The 19,256-nt window shown below is 36.7% G+C and overlaps 1 protein-coding gene across 6 annotated transcripts in view; it reads right to left on the reverse strand.

Annotated features, from left to right (window-relative positions):
- The window catches only part of Pou2f1 (POU class 2 homeobox 1), a 148,379-nt gene that overhangs the window by 92,954 nt on the left and 36,169 nt on the right, over positions 1–19,256 (reverse strand). Inside the window, exons 2-3 of one of the 6 annotated variants that reach the window (XM_075988496.1) lie at positions 2,795–2,870; positions 1,551–1,667 (exon numbers count right to left, since the gene is read on the reverse strand). The exons of 4 other annotated variants lie outside the window; for them this stretch is intronic. The gene's annotated coding sequence lies outside the window, so the exon portion shown is untranslated. The remainder of the gene's footprint in view (positions 1–1,550; positions 1,668–2,794; positions 2,871–19,256) is intronic. One more of the 6 variants, XM_075988497.1, reaches the window with a different exon arrangement.

Below are 19,256 nucleotides of genomic sequence, written 5' to 3' on the forward strand. Positions count from 1 at the left end.
TATAAGAACAAATTTTCCAAGACAGAAAACGCATATATAGGGATGAGTATGAAATCTGAGCAACAAACTTCAATATCCTTCACTACTAAATTCTTTAAAAACATACTACAAAATATTCTTCACATGTTTCCAATGGGCAGCACTTCAAAGAACAGCTAGGCTATAGTAGCATTAAAGCGATCACTGGCATACTGAGATAGTTAATGGAGAAACTCAAACATACCAAATGCTGTTAAAAATGATGAATCAACCAAAACTGTGCTGACTAGTTTTTGATCAACTTGACACAAGCTAGAGTCATCTGAAGGAGGAAACCTCAATTGAGAAAATGCCTCCATAAGATCCAGCGGAAGGTCATTTTCTTAATTAGTAATTCATGGGTGGGGACGACCCAGCCCATTGTGGGTGGTGGCATCCTTCAGCTGGTGGTCCGGGGTTCTATAAAAAAAGCAGACTGGGTAAGCCATGATGAGCAAGAAAGTAAGCAGTACCCATTCATGGCCTGTGTATCAGCTCCTGCCACCAGGTTCCTTCCTTATTTGAGTTCCTGCCCTGATTTCCTTCAGTGATGGACTACGATCTGAAAATGTAAGCCAAATAAACTCTCTCCTCCTCAGCTTGCTGTTGGTCAAAGTGTTTTAGCATAGCTATATTAACTCTAACACACCAATCAAGTCATTTGTGAAGCTCATAATTAAAAAATTAATGTTAAATGCTTTCGGTACTATCTCACGAAATGTACTTTTAAATGTATGTAGCTCAATAGTAGAACACTTGCTTAGTATACAGGCCTTGGGTTCAACCCAAGTATGGCAATAAACTAAAATGAACTAAGTATATCTCAAGATTGGATACAACTAATAAGAAATCAAACAAAACAAAACAAACTAGAAAGACGGACATTCAAAGGAAGTGTTTATCACCAGGATTATTTTGAGATCTGTTTATAATTAAAATGAAATTTACTTAAGTCATATATGCATGCATACTTTATTTTACCTTATTTACATTCTGACTGTTGTTTCCTCTCCCTTCTTTCCTCCTAGTCCCTCTCCCACACCTCCCCTCTGACCCCGCCCCCAACCACTCCCCTTTCATTTCTGTCCAGAAAAGGGCAGAGTTCCCAAGGATACCAGCCAAACATGGCACATTGAGTGCATTCATTTTGTTTGAGGGAGCATGCCACTGTGGATGGAACCTAGTGTCTCACACACTATGTAGGTGGTCTCCCACCGAGCTACACACATCTAGCCCCAAACAGGTGACTTTACATATAAGAAAGAAAAAAATACAGTATTTCCTTTCTTTTGCTTGTCACACCGTTTTGTAAAACTGGGGTAGTTGTACCACAGGGGTGTCTTACTCAAATATTCACGGAATGTTTTTACTTAAGGAATGATTCAACTGAGTTCTACTCCTAATGTACTTCAGCACTTACTCCATCCTGTGGGAAAAGAACTGCAAAAGAATGAACCCTACCTGGGTTATCACTGCCTTAAGACAGCTATAAAGAATTAACAGGAACCGGAATCCCAGGCTCTTTTTCCTACCTCTACGTGTTAGGTGTCAATGGTCTTCAGTCTAACACCCGCCCACTGAGCCACTTCAGCCTGAGTGTGTGCCAATGGTCTTGACTATGTGCTATCGCCACAGTCCTATAGCTGTTTCTGAAAAACATTATTAGCATACAAAATATTAAGTTTCATTATGGTATGTATATTCTAACAGTGTGTTTTGTTTCTCTTCCCCACCTCTTCTCTCTCATCTCTTTTTTTTTCTGCAGCCTCCCACTCCCAGCAGCTTCCTTCCCACTTGCTGCCATGTCACATGTGTCCTATTCCCTTTCCTCAGCACTTCTCCTTCCCACCTTATGGCCTCTTATATAGTTTCATGGCTTAAGACCACTCTCACATTCTTTTATTTACATACATACAAACATTCAAAGTTAAGAACTTCATACATGACAGAACATGGGATTTTTGTCTGTGTCTGAATTACCTCATTTAATATACTACTTTTCATATCTAACAGTGTTTATGCAATTTCATTTTGCTTTACAGCTGGGTAGAATTCTACTTTGTATACACCACATTTTCATTATCTACCTGCTGGTAGAGCATTTCTATTTTTTCTTAAAGGAACACATGAAATGTTTGTAAATTTCTATTTATTGATTAAAAGATTTTTTTAGCTAAACTGTTAAGTTTAGCTTAGTACATTTGGTTGGCTTCCAATATCTGACCAAATATCTTTACCTTAATAATGAAATCTATGTAGTTAAAAGAGTAAAATCCTATGCAATCAATTCTGTAACTTTGACACAAACCATCAAAAGAAGTGTTCTGGTTCAGATAACAAAGACTTTAGACAAACCAGTCAAGATGCAAAAGCTTGGTTTAATAAAGAACTTCAAGAAAGATGCAAAAACAGAGAAATATTAGTCAAGGAAAATTTTGGTTTTAAGCTTAAAGACTTGTTAACATATGCAAGTCCTGTAATCAAAAGGCAATGGGTAAATACTGGAAGATTTTCCAAATGAAAGGTTAGGTTGCTCAGAAATAATGCTAACCATATATCTACCCTCACTATCACTTTACATGAATTAAAAAAGAATAGTTGAGTAAACTTCCAAAATGCTGCCCTTAATGAGTTTCAACCAATAATCTTCCAGCACCATAAATCCTGTCAACCTGATGTCATATTACACATCAATTAAGCAAAATTGCCTACTTATGTTTGCTTTCAAACAAAATAAACATTGTAAAGCAGCCACAATAAATGCTTTCTGAATTACCTTTTGTAGAGAAGGGCAGCCCCAGAACATCTCTCCTACATAGGCTCTTCTTACTTCATATTCAAACTCACTCATTCTGCAATTACAACAAAAATTCACAATGACCCTTAAAGGGATCCCTGGTCTCCTTAAGAGGGGGGGAGAAGCCTTCTACATGCATCACAGTATACTACCTATGGTGATACCAAGGAACAGACTCCATAGTATATTAAGAGAACTAGTCTATTATAATTACGGCTTCTCAAGTCATTTTCATACTAGCATGGCAGAAATTTCAACAGCTTTTCAGTGCTCCAGAGTAAATCTGAGATAACAATTACCAATAACTCTCAAAATGGAAATTGGGAATAAAAATTCCATTGAAAAAGTACACACACACTAATGGTTCAACAAGAAATAAAAATGTTTTCATACATTTTTAAAGAATTCATTGTGTAGAAACCTATGAATAATTAGCTATTCAATAAAGTACAGTTTATTCTAAAGAAATGGATGTTTAAACTCTATAATATGGCCTGGGGCTACAGGTGTTGTTTTTATATTATCTTCTATATCTAAAACACTACGATTATTTGGTATTATCTTTTGTCTCCATATGTAAAAAGAGTGGTTTATTTCAGCTAAAGTTCACAATTACTTCATGCTTTTTACAATACAGTGGTATCACAAAAAATGTCCAAGTAGGAACAGACCATACAATGCAGCCAACAAATCAAATATCTGGGATCACATGTTTTAATGTGGGTTGTGTTCCCCTGGCCAAATATATAATAAAGATTAGCATTGTAAATTACAACCCTTGAGATGGGGAAGATAAGCATTTAAGTTGTGAAAAGCTGTTAGGATATATATATATCATTAGAAAGTAAAAATCCAGCCGGGGCAGTAGTGGTACATGTCTTTAATCTCAGCACTTGGGGAGGCGGAGATAGGCAGATCTCTGTGAGCCGGAAGCCAGTCTGGTCTACAGAGTGAGTTCCAGGATGGCCAGTGCTGTCACATAGAGAAATCCCGCCTTGAAAAAACTAATAAATAAATATAAAATTCCTCATTACTTTTATATATATCTTCTCAACACCCCCAGTACCATAGGAAAACATGCCACACTCATTCACAGATACCCAATGGCCTTTGCGATTTCTGTTCATTAAGGTGAGGAGCAGCAATTTGGGTTCTGGCTATCCTAGTCTCTCTCTGTGTCTCGCCCCCTCAGACTTTTTCTTTATTATTTACTCTTTTAAACAAACCAACCAACAAACACTACCCACTCATTTCACCTAATTCTGTTTTCTCTGCATATTCATGACTTTAAAATTTGTACACTTGTTTGGTTTATGGTTTTCACCACCAGAAAGAAAACGTCCTGAGCACAGGACATTAGCAGTCTTATTTACTACAGCAATTTCCCATATGTAGTAGAACCTGAGGCTCGAAAATATTTGTAGATGAATGAAAAAATGGTTCTAAGAAAGTCAGCAACTATTAAATCAAGCATATTAGACTTAATTCCACAATTAAAGGGTTTTTTTGTAATTTTTTAAAAATGACTTTATTTATTTCATGTGTATGAGTGCTCTATTGTATGTACACCTTTATGCCAGAAGAGGGCATCAGATCCCACATGGTTTTGAGCCACTATGTGGTTGCTGGAAATTGAACTCAGGACCTCTGAAAGAGAAAGAGCTTAACCACTGAACCATCTCTATAGTCCCTAAAGGTTTGTTTTAAAAGATTAGAATATGAGCAGAACACTCATTGTTAGTTTTGAGTAAAGGCAGCTAATAAAATCCTATATATTGTTTTCACAGAATGTCTGGGCTCAACAATTACAAATGAACAAACAGAATACTCTCTAGCAATTTCTCTATAAAGGGCATTATGCACCTCCAGTGATACCCTTGGCCATATGAAGAATATCAAGCTCCATTTTGTTATGTCTGTGCTTCTCCAGGATTAGCACATATTCTTAAAAACAAACTTACATCTGTCTTCTAATGAGTGTGTATGGAAGCAGAGAATATTGTCACTAGTAAATTCAAATTTAAATCTATAACACTAGTACTAATCTGATTAATTTCCCAATATCTACCACTAATCTCCTTTTCAAATCTATTCTCCATTGAAATATAAATTTAGTACCACTTTTTTCTTGTTTAAAAATGATTTCTCTGCCAAATCTGCCAGGTCATTTTTGCAACTTGTTCTGTGCCCATGCGCCAATCCCCCTTGAGAAGTATTTTTAATGTTAATTTAAATAGTAAATTACATACTTAGAATAATCTGAAGTTCACAGGGAAAGAAATCTACTTCTATTGCCAGTTGTTTTGCTATAATTTTCTGATGCAAATTTGATCATATCACAGTTACATTTTTAATAATTCATTTGATGGATATAGAAAGTCACACTGCAGGAAGCTTACACTTGGTTACTCCGGTTCCTCCCTTCATCTAGTCTGGGGGCGGGGGGATCCATATTCATGACTTCCTGCAACTGTCCTGCTCCTCCCCTTTGTCCCACTTGGTTCCTGTTATCAGAAACTCTGTAAATATTCATATTCTATCTCAACCTTCTACATCTAGTTCTACCGCCAATTCTTACAGAAACCTGAACAACCTTAATCAACTCTTGAAACTCTCTGAAACCCTATCACAATGTCTTACCCAAAGACAAAACTCAACAGCAACCAAATGTATGAACACTTGCCAAGGGTACTAGAAAATAAAATAATTCTTCTAAGGGCAATGAGGTTTAAATTGTGATATCCTCCCCCTTATTCTAAGTTTTAGTGACTCTAGAGCTTTTATTAAGCTGGGTGGTGATGGATTGGTGTAGAAGGTCCTTCTGTATTTGTGTTGCTTTCATTGGTTAATCAATAAAGAAACTGCTTGGCCTGATAGGGCAGAAGTTAGATAGGCCGGGAAGACAGAACGAAATGCTGGGAGGAAGAAGGGCAGAGTTGAGACACCATGGTTCTCCTGCCCTAGACGGATGCTGGTTAGACTCATGCGGGTAAGCCACAGTCAAGTGGCGATACATGTTAATGGAGATGGGTTAAACTAATATGTGAGAGTTAGCCAATAAGAGGCTAGAAATAATGGGCTAGGCAGTGACTTAATTAATACAATTTCTGTGTGATTATTTCGGGTGTAAGCTAGCGGGGTGATCAGGACAAACAAGGGGCCCTGCTCCGTACTACAGTGGCTCACGCCTTTATTTAATCCCACCACTCAGCTAAAGTACACTGCTGTTGTTTAGTTTTTAATATAAAACATTTATTTAACATTGGTTGGGAAAAACACTGTGCTGGACAGGCTTAACTATTCCCCTTCTATTTCTAACAAAATCCTATAAAGAAGTCATTCATTGTTTTACAGTTGAGAAAAAGATATTCTGGCAGATTATCTTAATAAAGATACTGTACACAAGCAACAGCAGAATATAGATACACCACCTTTAACTTAAAACTATTACTTTTATACCAATATCAAAGTGCCTGATTATTAAAATAGTTTAATTTCCACACCCAAATAAAGAAAAATACGTGAGCATGAATTGAGTATAAGACAGACAAAAAGCCTATTGTTACTGACAATCTTCATAAGGTGTGTTCTGTAAGAACAGGATTTCCTATTCTGTCTCCAGACCAGAAGAGGTGCAGACTGCCTACAGGAGACGCTCTAGGGTCTATCTCAAGCAAGCAAGCAAGCAAGCAGGCAAGCAAGCAAACAAACAAAGAGCAGAAGCCAGAGCACTAAGCTGTCTCTAATTCAACTAAAAACTCCAACCATTTTTAAATAAACAACCAATCTATGAAATGAGAGCTGCTTTAAACACTTCATGGACCTCTTCAGATTAGGAATATCCAACCTAATTTTCAATAAATACTAGTTTGGAGATGTATACAATTTTTTAAAACAGGTAGGTAATTAAAATCATTAATCGTGGAAATAAAAAATAAAAATTATCCCTAAATTAAAAATAGGTGAGAGGGCAAATAGGAATAAATACTCAAGAATTTGTTTGAATTTGCTGTAACTGAGATTTCACTATCTCCCAAAATCTACACAGCAGAATGTATGAAAGTGGTTAAAAGCATTTATTGATGTTTATTATGAAGACAAATACAATTAATCACTAAAGCTGTTCTTATTGCTTATTAAATAGCAGTGCAGCCTCTCTCTCCATAAAATAAGGGATGGAAGGATACTTCATTAAAACATAGAAAAAGGCTGAAGAAGTGGCTCAGTGGTTAAGAGCAGATGCTGCTCAGTCTTAAGGACCCAACACCCACACAACGAGCCCAATGTTCCACAAAAAAGCCTGTTACTCTAGCTCTGAGGATTCCAGCACCTTCTTTTGGCCCTTGCAAATGCACTTATGCACATGGATGTGCCCGCATGCACGTGCAAGCACACACACACACACTAAGTAAGCAAAATCTTTAAATATAGAACACTGGGGAACCAAAACGATAGCTCAGACAGTGGTTCAAAGCACTGGCTGCTCTTCTAGAGGACCTGAATTCAATTCCCAGCACCTCCTTGGTGTGGTTCCTAACTATCTGTAATTCAAATTCCAAGAGATCTGACACTCTCTTCTGGCTTCCACTGGCATCAGACACACAAATGATACACAGATACACATGCATGCAAAACACCCATACACATTAAATTGAAAAAAATACACAATGTTTTTTTTTACTTGCTGATCTTAAATATAGAACAGTGAACTAGAAAGATGGTACAATACTGCGCTTGTCATAAAAGCATGAAGACCTGAGTTCATGTCCCAAAACCCACGTAAAACTGATGCAAGGTAGTGTGTGTCTGTACTCTAAATATTCCTAAAGCAAGATGGGAGGTAGAGATAAGAGCATTCCTAGAAGTTCATAGGTTATCTAGTTTGGAATACAAACCAGTGAACAAGGTGAAAGATGAGAACTAAGGCTAAGGCTGTCCTCTAGCCTCCACAACTGTGCCACGGCACACCCCCCCCCACAATTTAAAAAAAAAGAGAGAGAGAGAGCCCTGAACCTTAAAGTCATGGAACACAACTAGCAAACTAGTGTCTTCTATTATGTTGACAACTAGGAAACTATGAATCTGAGCATCATTCTTGAGTCTAACTTTTTAAACACAGCAAAATGATACAGGACCCAAAAACATTCCGAATCCAATTTGCCAAATGAGGAAGTTATTCTGGATTCTACTGGTTTTGCTACTTCTACAATGTTACTACCATTTTACTGGTCTACACGAGCTAGTTCCAGGGCAGGCTCCAAAGCTACAGAGAAACCCTGTCTCAAAAAAAATTAAAGGCGTGGGCCACCATCGCCCAGCCACCTTTTTTTTTTCTATAAATAACCCACCAATATTCACAACTGTGGACTTTCTTCTCTCGTCAGTAATATCCACAATCCTTCTTTTCTGATTCCAGCTCTCATGTAACAACTATTTTTTATCCTAACATTCATTGGCAAACTGCCATGCTATAATATCATCAACATTCCCAGAAGCTAGCGTTTTCTGAGAAATAATTACATATAGCAATAATTATTTTAGGCCTTGTGAACCTATAATCTGTCACATACTAACCTTGCCCCTTCTTTAACTTTAAAAATATAAAAAAACTAAAGTTGGTCCTGGTGAATCAGGTGTATAATCCCAGCACTTGAGAGATTGAAGCCTTTCTGATCAACATAGTGAGATGTGTGTCAGCCTTGGCCTCACCATGAAACCCTATCACAAAAAAATAAAATAAAACCCATTGCTAGCTCAGGGGTTTTATAAAAAATATATAAAAATGGTCACAGTGTGGACTTAGTAAAATATCAATGACTTGTGATGTTGAATACATATGTTTTAGTAAAGTTTAAACAAAAATGATTCAGCTCCTCTTTTTAAAAACTGTTCACAACACAGTGGAAGAGGGAATAAGTAAAACAGACATTCAATCCCACCTTTGTTTATAATGAATAAGGTTTGCACAAGACAAAAACTTATCCCAGGCACTATTCTAGGAGTATGACAGACATTAACTAGTTTCTTCTCACAAGAACAATCATGTAACTTCTTTTATTATTCCCATTTACATATGAAAACTGGAGAAAAGATACTGGATAAATTGAACAAGAACACCTAGTAGCAGAGTGTAATCATATTGTAGTTTTCTTAAATCTCCACTAGAAAGTCAAGAATATCTTAGTTTTCTGGTATCTATCTTTCTTTAATCAAATCAGTTTCCTAGCGTGGTATACTGATATTCAGAAGATTGCTATTAAGAATCGTATTGTAATATCTACTCTAAACAAATATTCTTTACAATTCTTTACCTCCGGGAGGAAGAAAAATAAATGCAGAACACATGGGAGATTATAGTAAATTTAGCTGGCTACATTTAGCATCTAGTTTGCACTGCATGGGGAAAGACAATGCTGAGCAGGTAGAACTTCTAAAGCTTCTGTTTTAGGAACACACGTATATTATGCTGAGCTAAACATGTTTGAGTTAAATTTGTACTCATCTTTGTTTATTGAAGAGTAGCTAAATGGCAATAATATAATGCAGGTTTCTATTAGTCACCTCTAATTGTACTCTGAATGTGACCACCATTTCTTGACCTTTAGCATTACAAAATAAGGAATTTCTCCTATATATTGTAGGATGTAACATATCAAACGACTAAAAGTTATTAGTGACCTTCTTTTCTCCAACTATGGCCATTTCAAAAACCAAAGCCTCCTCCAAAAGCAGGCACCAGTATTCCTAACTACTCAGGAAGCTGAGACAGGAGGACTGGGACTTAGCCTGGGAGTTAGAAGTCAATCTCAGAAATTTGGGATTTCATCTGAAAAAAATAACAATGTCTCTAAAACAGCAAATGCTGTTCTCAGTTCAGAGTACTGCTCTATACACACCCACTGCTTAGCCTTCCCCAATGTTTTCCTTCCAGCTCGACTTATCCTCTATAATTCCTAGAGTGTCCTTCCACATTGAGCACAATCTCTGTAACAGGTATTTACTCTGTGTTTGTGTGCAAGTGTGTGAGTATGGGGGAAAGTGCACACACAAGCCAAAAGGAGACACCAGATCCCAAGAACAGGAGTGAGAGCCCTTGTGAGAGGCCTCTCTTCTTTCTTACATGGCAGCTGGGATTCTCTAGTACTTAGGACTCAACAGTAAGTGCTCCTAACTGCTACTCTAGCTTGGCTTTATTATTTTTGACACCACAAATTTATAGTAAGCTTTCATACAAGATATTATATCAGGACAGTTCCTACTGTTTCTGGTTCTCACTAAGCACTTTTTTTCACTCTGGACTGGCAGTCCAGCTACTAACCTCTCCTTCAGCCCCTCAATCCCATCATGCATTTGTTCTTTTTGAGACAGTTAGGCTATAATTCCCTCTACCAAGAACTCCACTTCTCTTTGCACTAAGTTCTATCCCTTAATATTTCTCAAGTTTTTCTTATTTGAATAAATAGAAAATCTAAATTATCAAGTATTTCCATTTTTATGTGGGTTGCAAGGGTGGGTCATTCCCCCAACCCTAATAAACATTTTATCAAGGAGAATAGAAATCTGTAAGAAAAAGAAATGGTGCTGGGCGATGGTGGCGCACGCCTTTAATCCCAGCACTCGGGAGGCAGAGGTAGGCGGATCTCTGTGAGTTCGAGACCAGCCTGGTCTACAGAGCTAGTTCCAGGACAGGCTCCAAAGCCACAGAGAAACCCTATCTCGAAAAACCAAAAAGCCAAAAAAAAAAAAAAAGGTTTTGCATAAATCTATTATTGGTAATGTCTAACAGCTCTTGTTTACAATCAAGGACAGAAGTCAGCTGCATTACACCTGTAAAACAAAGACTAGATTTCTTCATCAATACATCATTTTTTTAAAAGTGTGTTTTACCAGTTTTACATCATCACCTACCACCAAATACAATGGAAATATTCTACATGTTCATTAGACACTATCAGCCTTATGTATTCTGTACCATTGGGGAAGAGGAAAAAGAACACAGGACATCAACCTTGTTTCAACAGCACTGAATATCTTTACTATGTAATGATGGATAACACTGGCTGAACTTGACAGGATCCAGAGTGATCGAGGAGACAAGTCTGACTGGGTATGTCTGAGAGGGATTTTCTAGGTCAGGTGAACTTAAGTGTCCTTTAACTGTGGCAGCACTATTTCATAGGCTAGAATCCCAGACTGAATAAAAAGAAATGAGCTTAATGCCAGCATTCATTGCCCTCTGCTTCCTGGTTGTGGATGCAATGAGAGCCAATGTCTCACACACTTGCTGCCATGACTTCCCTACCATGGACTATACTCTTCAAACTGTGAACCAAAACAAACCCTTCCTTCCATAAGTCACTTTTGTCACAGCAAAAAGAAAAGCAAAGTCACAGTGTCATTAATTTTCCTACCTAAATATAGTCAGGCATTCTTAAAGTCATCATTTTATTTGTAAAGTACTTACTTACATCTGGCACTCCCAATTCCCACACTTGAGAGACTAGGCAGGAGAATTAAGAGTTTAAGGCCAGGCTAGGCTGTATACCAAGAGTACTCTCAGAAAAAAAAAAAAGAGTATTTACTTAAAAAGGTATGTCCAAATATACACATATGTACCCAGGTGATTTAAAAATAAATTTACTGTCATAGAGAGATAAAGGGGGCAGTGGTGGCGCACACCTTTAATTCCAGTACTGGGAAGGCAGAGGCATGCAGATCTCTGTAAGTTCAAGGCCAGTCTGGTCTACAAGAGCTAGTTCCAGGACAGACTCTCAAACTACAGAAAAACCCTGTCTACAAAAAAAAAAAAAAAAAAAAAAAAAAAAAAAAAAAAAAAGAAGAAGAAAAAAAAGGAAGAAAAAAGAAAGATAAATGGAAGGATGGAGAAAAGCACCTAAAATTTATAAAAAGTCAAGTATATTATAGGCCCTCAAATGTTTGTTAAATTAAACTCCTATATCAGCCTAAATTCTTTTATGTAACAGGTAAAAACAGATAGAATGCAGCTCCCAGATGATCTGAATAGATATTTCCAGTTCTGGAACTGTTTGGGTTTATCTGATTTTTAGTTTCAAAATTGCATCACATGACATTCATCTTTCAGGCCTACATGGATAATGCTATGCCCTTAAATTCCCTGAAAGCAAAATGCATAGACCAATGATTGAGTACACAAAAAAAGGTCAAACTAGAGTTATTAAATCATCATTTATAAACCATGTGCCAGGTACTGAGAACACAACAGGGAATAAAACACACCAGTCTCATCCTTCTTCAGTTCTCAGCCATATCAAAGAGAGAGACAGCAAACTAACAAATTCGATGAAGAAAAAGAACGACCATGAAATCCTGTACCAAGCAGTTTTTGTATGGAAACTGTCTTTGGGTTAAGATGTAAAGAATAAAAGAAGAAATGACTAGGCAAAGAGAGGTGGAAGGCCAAAGCAGGGTTATCCGTAAGAATCTGGACACCAGCTTAAGTACAGAGAGGGGAGACAAGAGGTGAGGCTAAAGAAGTAGAATGGGACATATCGCCCAACTTGACTAATATATAATCCTAAGGGTGATTAAATTCATCCTTTCTTGATTGACATAAAACACAGCTGCTTCATTACAGACCACAAGTTACAGGAGGGTTACAGGTGCGCCTGTGGTGTTCCAGGAGGGTGATGATGGTTACTTACTCTACGATAAGAGAGGACGTGGACTGGGGAAGTTAAAGGGAGAGTGCCTTTTCTTTGGGCATGAATAATGACATTCTTCACTAAAATACAGGACACAAGAAAATGTCAGGTAGCACCAGCAAACAGTAACTGAGGCCATGAACAGAATACGTAGTCTGTAGAATGAAAAGGAAATAGAATCCTAGAATCAAGCCTTCATGCATCTAAGGACAGCAAAGGAGACAAAAGAGAAGTTAGCAGGAAGATGAGAGAAAACAGAGGGCATGATTCCAGCTTCCAGGGAGGGAGTTTTAAAAAAGAGAGTGGTCAAGGGTCTCAAAGAAAGGTCTGGGTAAATAAATGTTCACTGTACTTTCTGAACTGGTGGTCACTCCCTCCAGCAAGATCGTACCAACTCCCAAACAGCATCAACTAAGTGTTCAAGTACTTGTGCCTATGGGGGACATTTCTCATTGAAACCACCACAGTAACTGAAAAGTTACTTACACATGCACAAAAGTTTTATATAGAATAATCCTTAAATCTGTGTAAAGTAGCCACTATGAAGTCAAAGAAATCACTACTTTATCACTCTTGTTACTGCTTGGCTATGATAAGGGCTGAGAAAACCAAGCTATGAGAGAAGTCTCATTTTTTGTTAGTAGCAGTTCATTCACTCAGAATAAATCTGTTTAATCAATGGTTGTAGCTTTTGTTTTGCACACAAGGGATCATTCAATTATAAACAATGGTCGAGTCAGGCTTGGTAACTCAGGAAAGAAGGCAAGAAAATGAACACTTTACCTCTGTTAAAACTAATAATTTCTTCTGCTCTATTTTTAAAGGTTTTTATTAGTGCTTGTGCAAGACACGTATTTGTGGGTAGCCAGAAGGGGGTTTCAGGTATTCTAGAGCTGGAGTTACAGATGATGTGGATGCTGGAAACCAAACTCAGGTCATGTAAAGAGTAGCAGCTGTTCTTAACTGTCAAGGAAAAAAGAAAACACTTCAGCTTCTCATTCAGTATTTTAAATCTTTTTTATTGTCTGAAGCAGGTGAAGCTTAATTGAAAAAAAAGAAGAGAAATGGACTTTAAGTTCCAATTTTTGTGCATACATTATTCCCTTCACTCAGGCAACTCAATAAATACTAACAGAAGTTATCCTAAGTTCTCATTCAGAATAGTACAAGAGCTCCCTGTTACTCCCAACAACTGCCACAATTATGCTAAGAATGACAGGGAACAGACAGCATATACTGACTGGCCTTAAGACCAAGAGAAAGATAAGCCAGTGTTTCCAGTATAAGTTTAGAAAGTGATCATTTAGTACGCCTTTAAAAGTTATTTACTTATTGCGTGCGTGCACTAGGGTCAGCATGTGCAGGTCAGAGGACAACAACTTACAGTTGTTGATTCTGCTCTATTACCATGTGGATTTTAGGAATCAAATTCAGTAGTCAGGCTCGACAGCAAACACCTTCACCCACTAAGTCATCTTGACAGTCCTCACATAAAATATCTTAAAATGCCTAATCTATAACTTTTGGAAATTCTAATACTTTTGTGAAAAACTAACTGCTCATCTCAATGCCCTTGCTCAAATGGAGCAAAATCTTTTCCAAATAGCAATTCTGATGTTCAAGATTTTATAACTTTTCCAAATGCTGATAAAGACGGAGCTACAAAGTTGTCAGTAGACCTCGAACAGCAAATTAGACTGACCGCTAAAAACTGTTTGATTTTTCACAATTCAAATGAGAGAATCTAACTAAATACTAAATATTTTCCACCCTCAAGACAGGTGTAAAAGCTCATACCTATAATCCGAGCACTGGGAGGCTAAGAGGTGTGTGCAGGGTATGTAGGAGTTCAAGGCCAGGGCTGGGCTATCTATGAAGAGTCTTATCTCTGAAGAAGAAAAAAAAGAAAAAATACCTTCAACCAAGGCAGTATTTTCAAGAACAAAAATAGATTATTGACACTCCAGGTATTGTGTTGAAATAATGAAATTATGGGAAAAGCATGTATTCCTGATGAGAAAATATAAAGGATTTCACTAATGGCCTAGAACTTCAAGTTTAAGAAAACATGCTATATTTCTATGACCAGCAAACTTGTGTAAAGAGTCAGGAAATAAATATAAAACTTAGCTTTTTATGAGCCACATATTCTCTGGCACAACTATTCCATACTATCACTACAGCTAAAGAGCCCCTAAAAATACCAAAGACAATACATACACAAATGGGTATTTCTGCGTCTTGATTCAAGTTTAATTATGCCTGTTTTGATTAAAAATAATTTTAATATGCCATAAAATCTTGTTTCTTCTTATTTTTTACACAACTGAAAACATAAAACCAACCTTTGCCTCTGGGCCAAGCAAATATGGAGAGCATGTGAAACAGGGAGAGTATGCATCACAGATAGTGTGGGAGACACAAAGAGCATGTCAGACTGGCAGAAGGAACACTGCCCACCTGTGTTTTCATCATGTTTGTAGAAATAAAAAATTGTTTTCCCTTCGAAAGTTTCACTAATTTCTTTTTTCCATTCCCAGTTATACATACGTGTTTCAAGGAAACTTTCCTAAGTTCTCATTTCACTGCACACCTCCTGTCCTTGTACATCTCTCTCCCTAGGGCACAGCTTGAATGCTTTTAAATCAAAATCAACCCATATGAGAGAGGAAAAAGAAGCCACCCATCTCAACTTTTTATGAATCCTACCACCTTGAACTATGGTAAGGCTGCAAATCTTTTCATGCTCAATCTTTTAATAAATATAGGTTTGATCAATCTTATTATTCCCTTTCTCTTTCAACCATCATTTAATTCTATACAATGAGACCCCTGTGAGGCCTTGGCAGCTAGAGAAAGAAGGTTTTAGTAACAAATATATTTAATGTTTAAAATCGCCAACAACTCTTCAAAAAGCTTCTATGAAAGCTCAAAAATAAAAGTTAACTCACTGCTCTATATTGCTTCTATCACCACTTTCTCAGTTATTCTTTTTTACTTTAAAATGTACTGTTTAGTTGATTTTTCTAATTCTGCTTACTAAGGTTATAACAGGAGAATGACATAAATGCTTTAAAAACTTAACATGCCTTTAAATTTAAGCTGTATAGCTCTAAAATGTTAAACTATTTAAAACAATATAAGTTCAGTTTAATTTATAGTATAATACATAAAATGTCAAAATCAATACTAACTCAGAAAGTTACACCAACAACTCTTGGGAGAGAGGAATCATTTATCTCAGAACAGTAACTCTATGGGTGTGAACTGTGTGGATGTGTAGGCTCTCATGCTGAGGACTTTCAGATTAGCAAAGAGAAACAGCAGGGATTTTAGTGACAAGCTGCTTGGTAGGGACAAAACCGTGTTCTTGAAATGTGATGGTAGGAAATGGAGTATGAAATACAAGAGTGAGATTTCACTCTCCATCTCTCAACGGCAAACGCTTAAATGTACCCATACCAAAACCACTGCCAATGAATGTAGCAGAACATCAGCACTGGAGTCCAGCAATCGGTGAATGTCTCCTGAAGACAAATGCCACCCCCCCCCAAAAAAAAACAAAAGAAGAAAACCAATCTAATATGTGACTAGAGGCAAAAGCAAGACAAGAACAAGTCTTTCTTACTTGCCTCTTAAGGTGCTGGCTAAATCTTTAGAACATCCCACACAGCCAACAAAAACAGTAATTTCCTACACAAAACAAAGCAAGAGGCTTGCTGCCTTTTATTTTGCTGTCAAGTAAATAATCTGAAGGATTCTTACTTACTACTCTGCCCTCAAATCATGAAACCTAAAAAGTAACAACTAGGGTTTACAGAAGGTCAAAAAACATTTTTTTCAACTATTTAAAACACACACACACACACACCCCAATTACATTAAGCTGGGTTTTAATAGTAATGTAAATTTTAGAACAAAAAAAGTTAAATATGTTTGGTATTTTTAACGTGAATGCCATGTAGGAAAAGAAGTCAGAACATCAATTTCATGAAAACTTCAAAATAAAATGTCACTATTTCTAGAAAGATTTATTTAATGTTTTCTAACCCCATTAAATCCTGTCTATAAAAGGGCAGCCTCATAATGCATAGTGAGTTCAGGATAGCCTGTAAATGTTCCAAATTGCTTACTATAAGTTCAGTATTACAGAAAGACTTTCCATGAAGCTGAAAGGTCAACTTTTACCCTTCTCTACATTAAAATAAATGTTTTTATTTTAAAATTACAGTAAAGACATCCTTTCTCCTTCTGACATTCTTTCCACCTCTCTACTCCCTAAAAATACCACAAACCACTTGACTGTTCGATCTCTTTCAAAGAATAAAAATAAATAAAGCCAAAACCCAAACCTCCAGTCATCAGGTACTCCATCTTTACAGCAAAATAAGGAGGCCTTTAGCTATCCTAACACACTTGGTACCTGTCAACCTTTTTCTCTATAATTAACTGTAATCAAAAATCAAGAACCACACCCTCCTTTGTAAGGAAGTTCAAATGGCATTTTCTACAATGTTAAAACAACTGTACAATAAGCAGATTTATCTTAAATGTATATAACATGAATTTTCAGCAACTTCCTGCCAGGTATGGTTACACACATCTATTACCCCAGCAACAGGAAAGTGGAAGCAGGAACGTTGAGTATTTAAGATATTCCTCACCTACAAGGTGAGTTTAACACCAACCTGAGCTACATGAGACCCTGCCTCAAAAAATTAAAGGCAACCAATTTCTGTGCATTTTACCCCTACTCTATTTGCTACTTAAAGCTTTTTTTTTCCCCAGTCCTCAGTTCAACTCCAATGAAAATACACAGTAGCAAACCTATCTATAAGTCAGTTCAATTTTAAGAAAAATACAGAGTAACAAATCTCTGGGTAAGTCATGTATGTGACAACAAAAAGGAAACATGCAGATTACCAATTTGAAGACTGCATTCAGCAATTAAATTTATTACATTTGCCTATTCTGTTGCATGAACAAAGAGAAGGAAAACTAACTCATAAATCCACAGTGAATATAAATCAAAGATGAAAATTTAAAAAAAAAACCTAGCACAGAGTAGAATAATACCGTAAGTCTTTGGTTCCTTCCACCTGCCCTGGATTCTTGGATTGCAGCTTATCTAACAACTAATTTTCTCTTCTTGTGAGGTTTTACTTGGTGTGCCTCCTTTCTGCTTCCATTTCTATCCCTGTAGTTTTTAAAAGGACATAAAGCAACTTTATTAAGAATGCCTAAGATATCAAAGGCCTAAAGCTTCACTGGTTGTGTGTGGCATAGGAGGAAGGGGAGGAAAATGTGAGGTAATGAGGATCTACTATATTTACCTTATGTGCAGGGCATGTGGACAACAATAGAAACCATGCAGGGTGCACTCTTGGTCAGAAAAGAACATGGCAGCCTAATGGGAAGCCTTTGTTCTTCAAAAGGGTCTCCTTTCTCCCTTTTGTGCTTCACTTAATTCATGGCATCTGAGCTGCTCTTGAACTTGACAGGCAGGAAAAGAAAGGGAGAGGAGAGGGAGAGTCACACACAAAGAGAAGGGAAGGGAGGGCTTCAAAGAAAACGCATTGTGATAATTTAGTTTTGCTAAATGTGGTGAATTTTTGAGATTTTGAGGAGTTGGCAAGTATAATTCAGAATTAAAATCGCTTTTTCAAAAGATTGCACCAAGTAGTAGACAAGTGAGATAGATGTAAAATTAATTCTGCAGGAAAAATTTAGATAGATTTTTTTTTTCTGTTACAAACATTCCTTGAAATAATAGCAAGGAAATATGATTTTTCAATAGTTACATGAAAGATAAGCATTCTGTTAGCAGCATCAGTAATTAAATGATCCCTCAGTTTAGGGATATTCTGAGAGATAAATAGCACTAAAGAAAACCACAAAAAAAACCACGAGCGCCACCTACAGTATAAAAACGTGCATTAAAGACTTGTATTTTAAAAGATATTAACTGGCTTTCATCTTTAAGTCATGAATTAAAAAATATTAACCAGGGGAGGGAGTGGGATTGATACATAAAATGAAAAATGGTTTTTAAAAATTAATTAATTAAAAATATTAACTAAGCAGCAAATAACGAAGTCCCAGGAATCATTACCTAATTTAAAACCGTATTAATATAAATAACTGGTTTATACTATAACATGCTGACAAAAGTCAACTTAAAGCAATGAAATATACAATTGTAGGGCACTACAACTCTGTCCAGTTGTAGGTGCCAGAGAGATGGCTTAGCAGTTAAGAGCAGAGGACCCAAGTTACATTCCCAGCATGTGGAGCAACTCAAAATTACCTCTAACTCCAGCTCCTAGAGATCATGCTTCTGGTCTCTGCTGGAACTTGCACTCACAGGCACACACCCACACAATACACTTAGTTAAAAACCACTTTTTAAAGAGGGAAAAAGACAGTTATAAAATGAGTAAGCAACCATGCCAGCAGTAAAGTAGATTGCTGTTACTGACTAAAAGATACTGTGTATGAACAACCAAGTAAGTTTAAAACATAGGAAGTTATCCTATTGCTCTTAGATTTAGTATTTACTTCTCCAGGTTTTTCTGCAATGGATGACTCAGATATGTAAATGTCTTTTGCTATACACGTACACACATTTGTGGTTTTTATTTCCACTATTTTATATATTTTACATTTCTTTATTATTATACACATAGCTCTCATTTTGGGGGGGTGTAAAAACAATGTAAAAACACACTAATGATTTGTGAGCAATATGCTCTATTGAA

This window comes from Microtus pennsylvanicus, chromosome 10 (assembly GCF_037038515.1).
Source record: "Microtus pennsylvanicus isolate mMicPen1 chromosome 10, mMicPen1.hap1, whole genome shotgun sequence".
Classification (NCBI taxonomy): Eukaryota; Metazoa; Chordata; class Mammalia; order Rodentia; family Cricetidae; genus Microtus; species Microtus pennsylvanicus.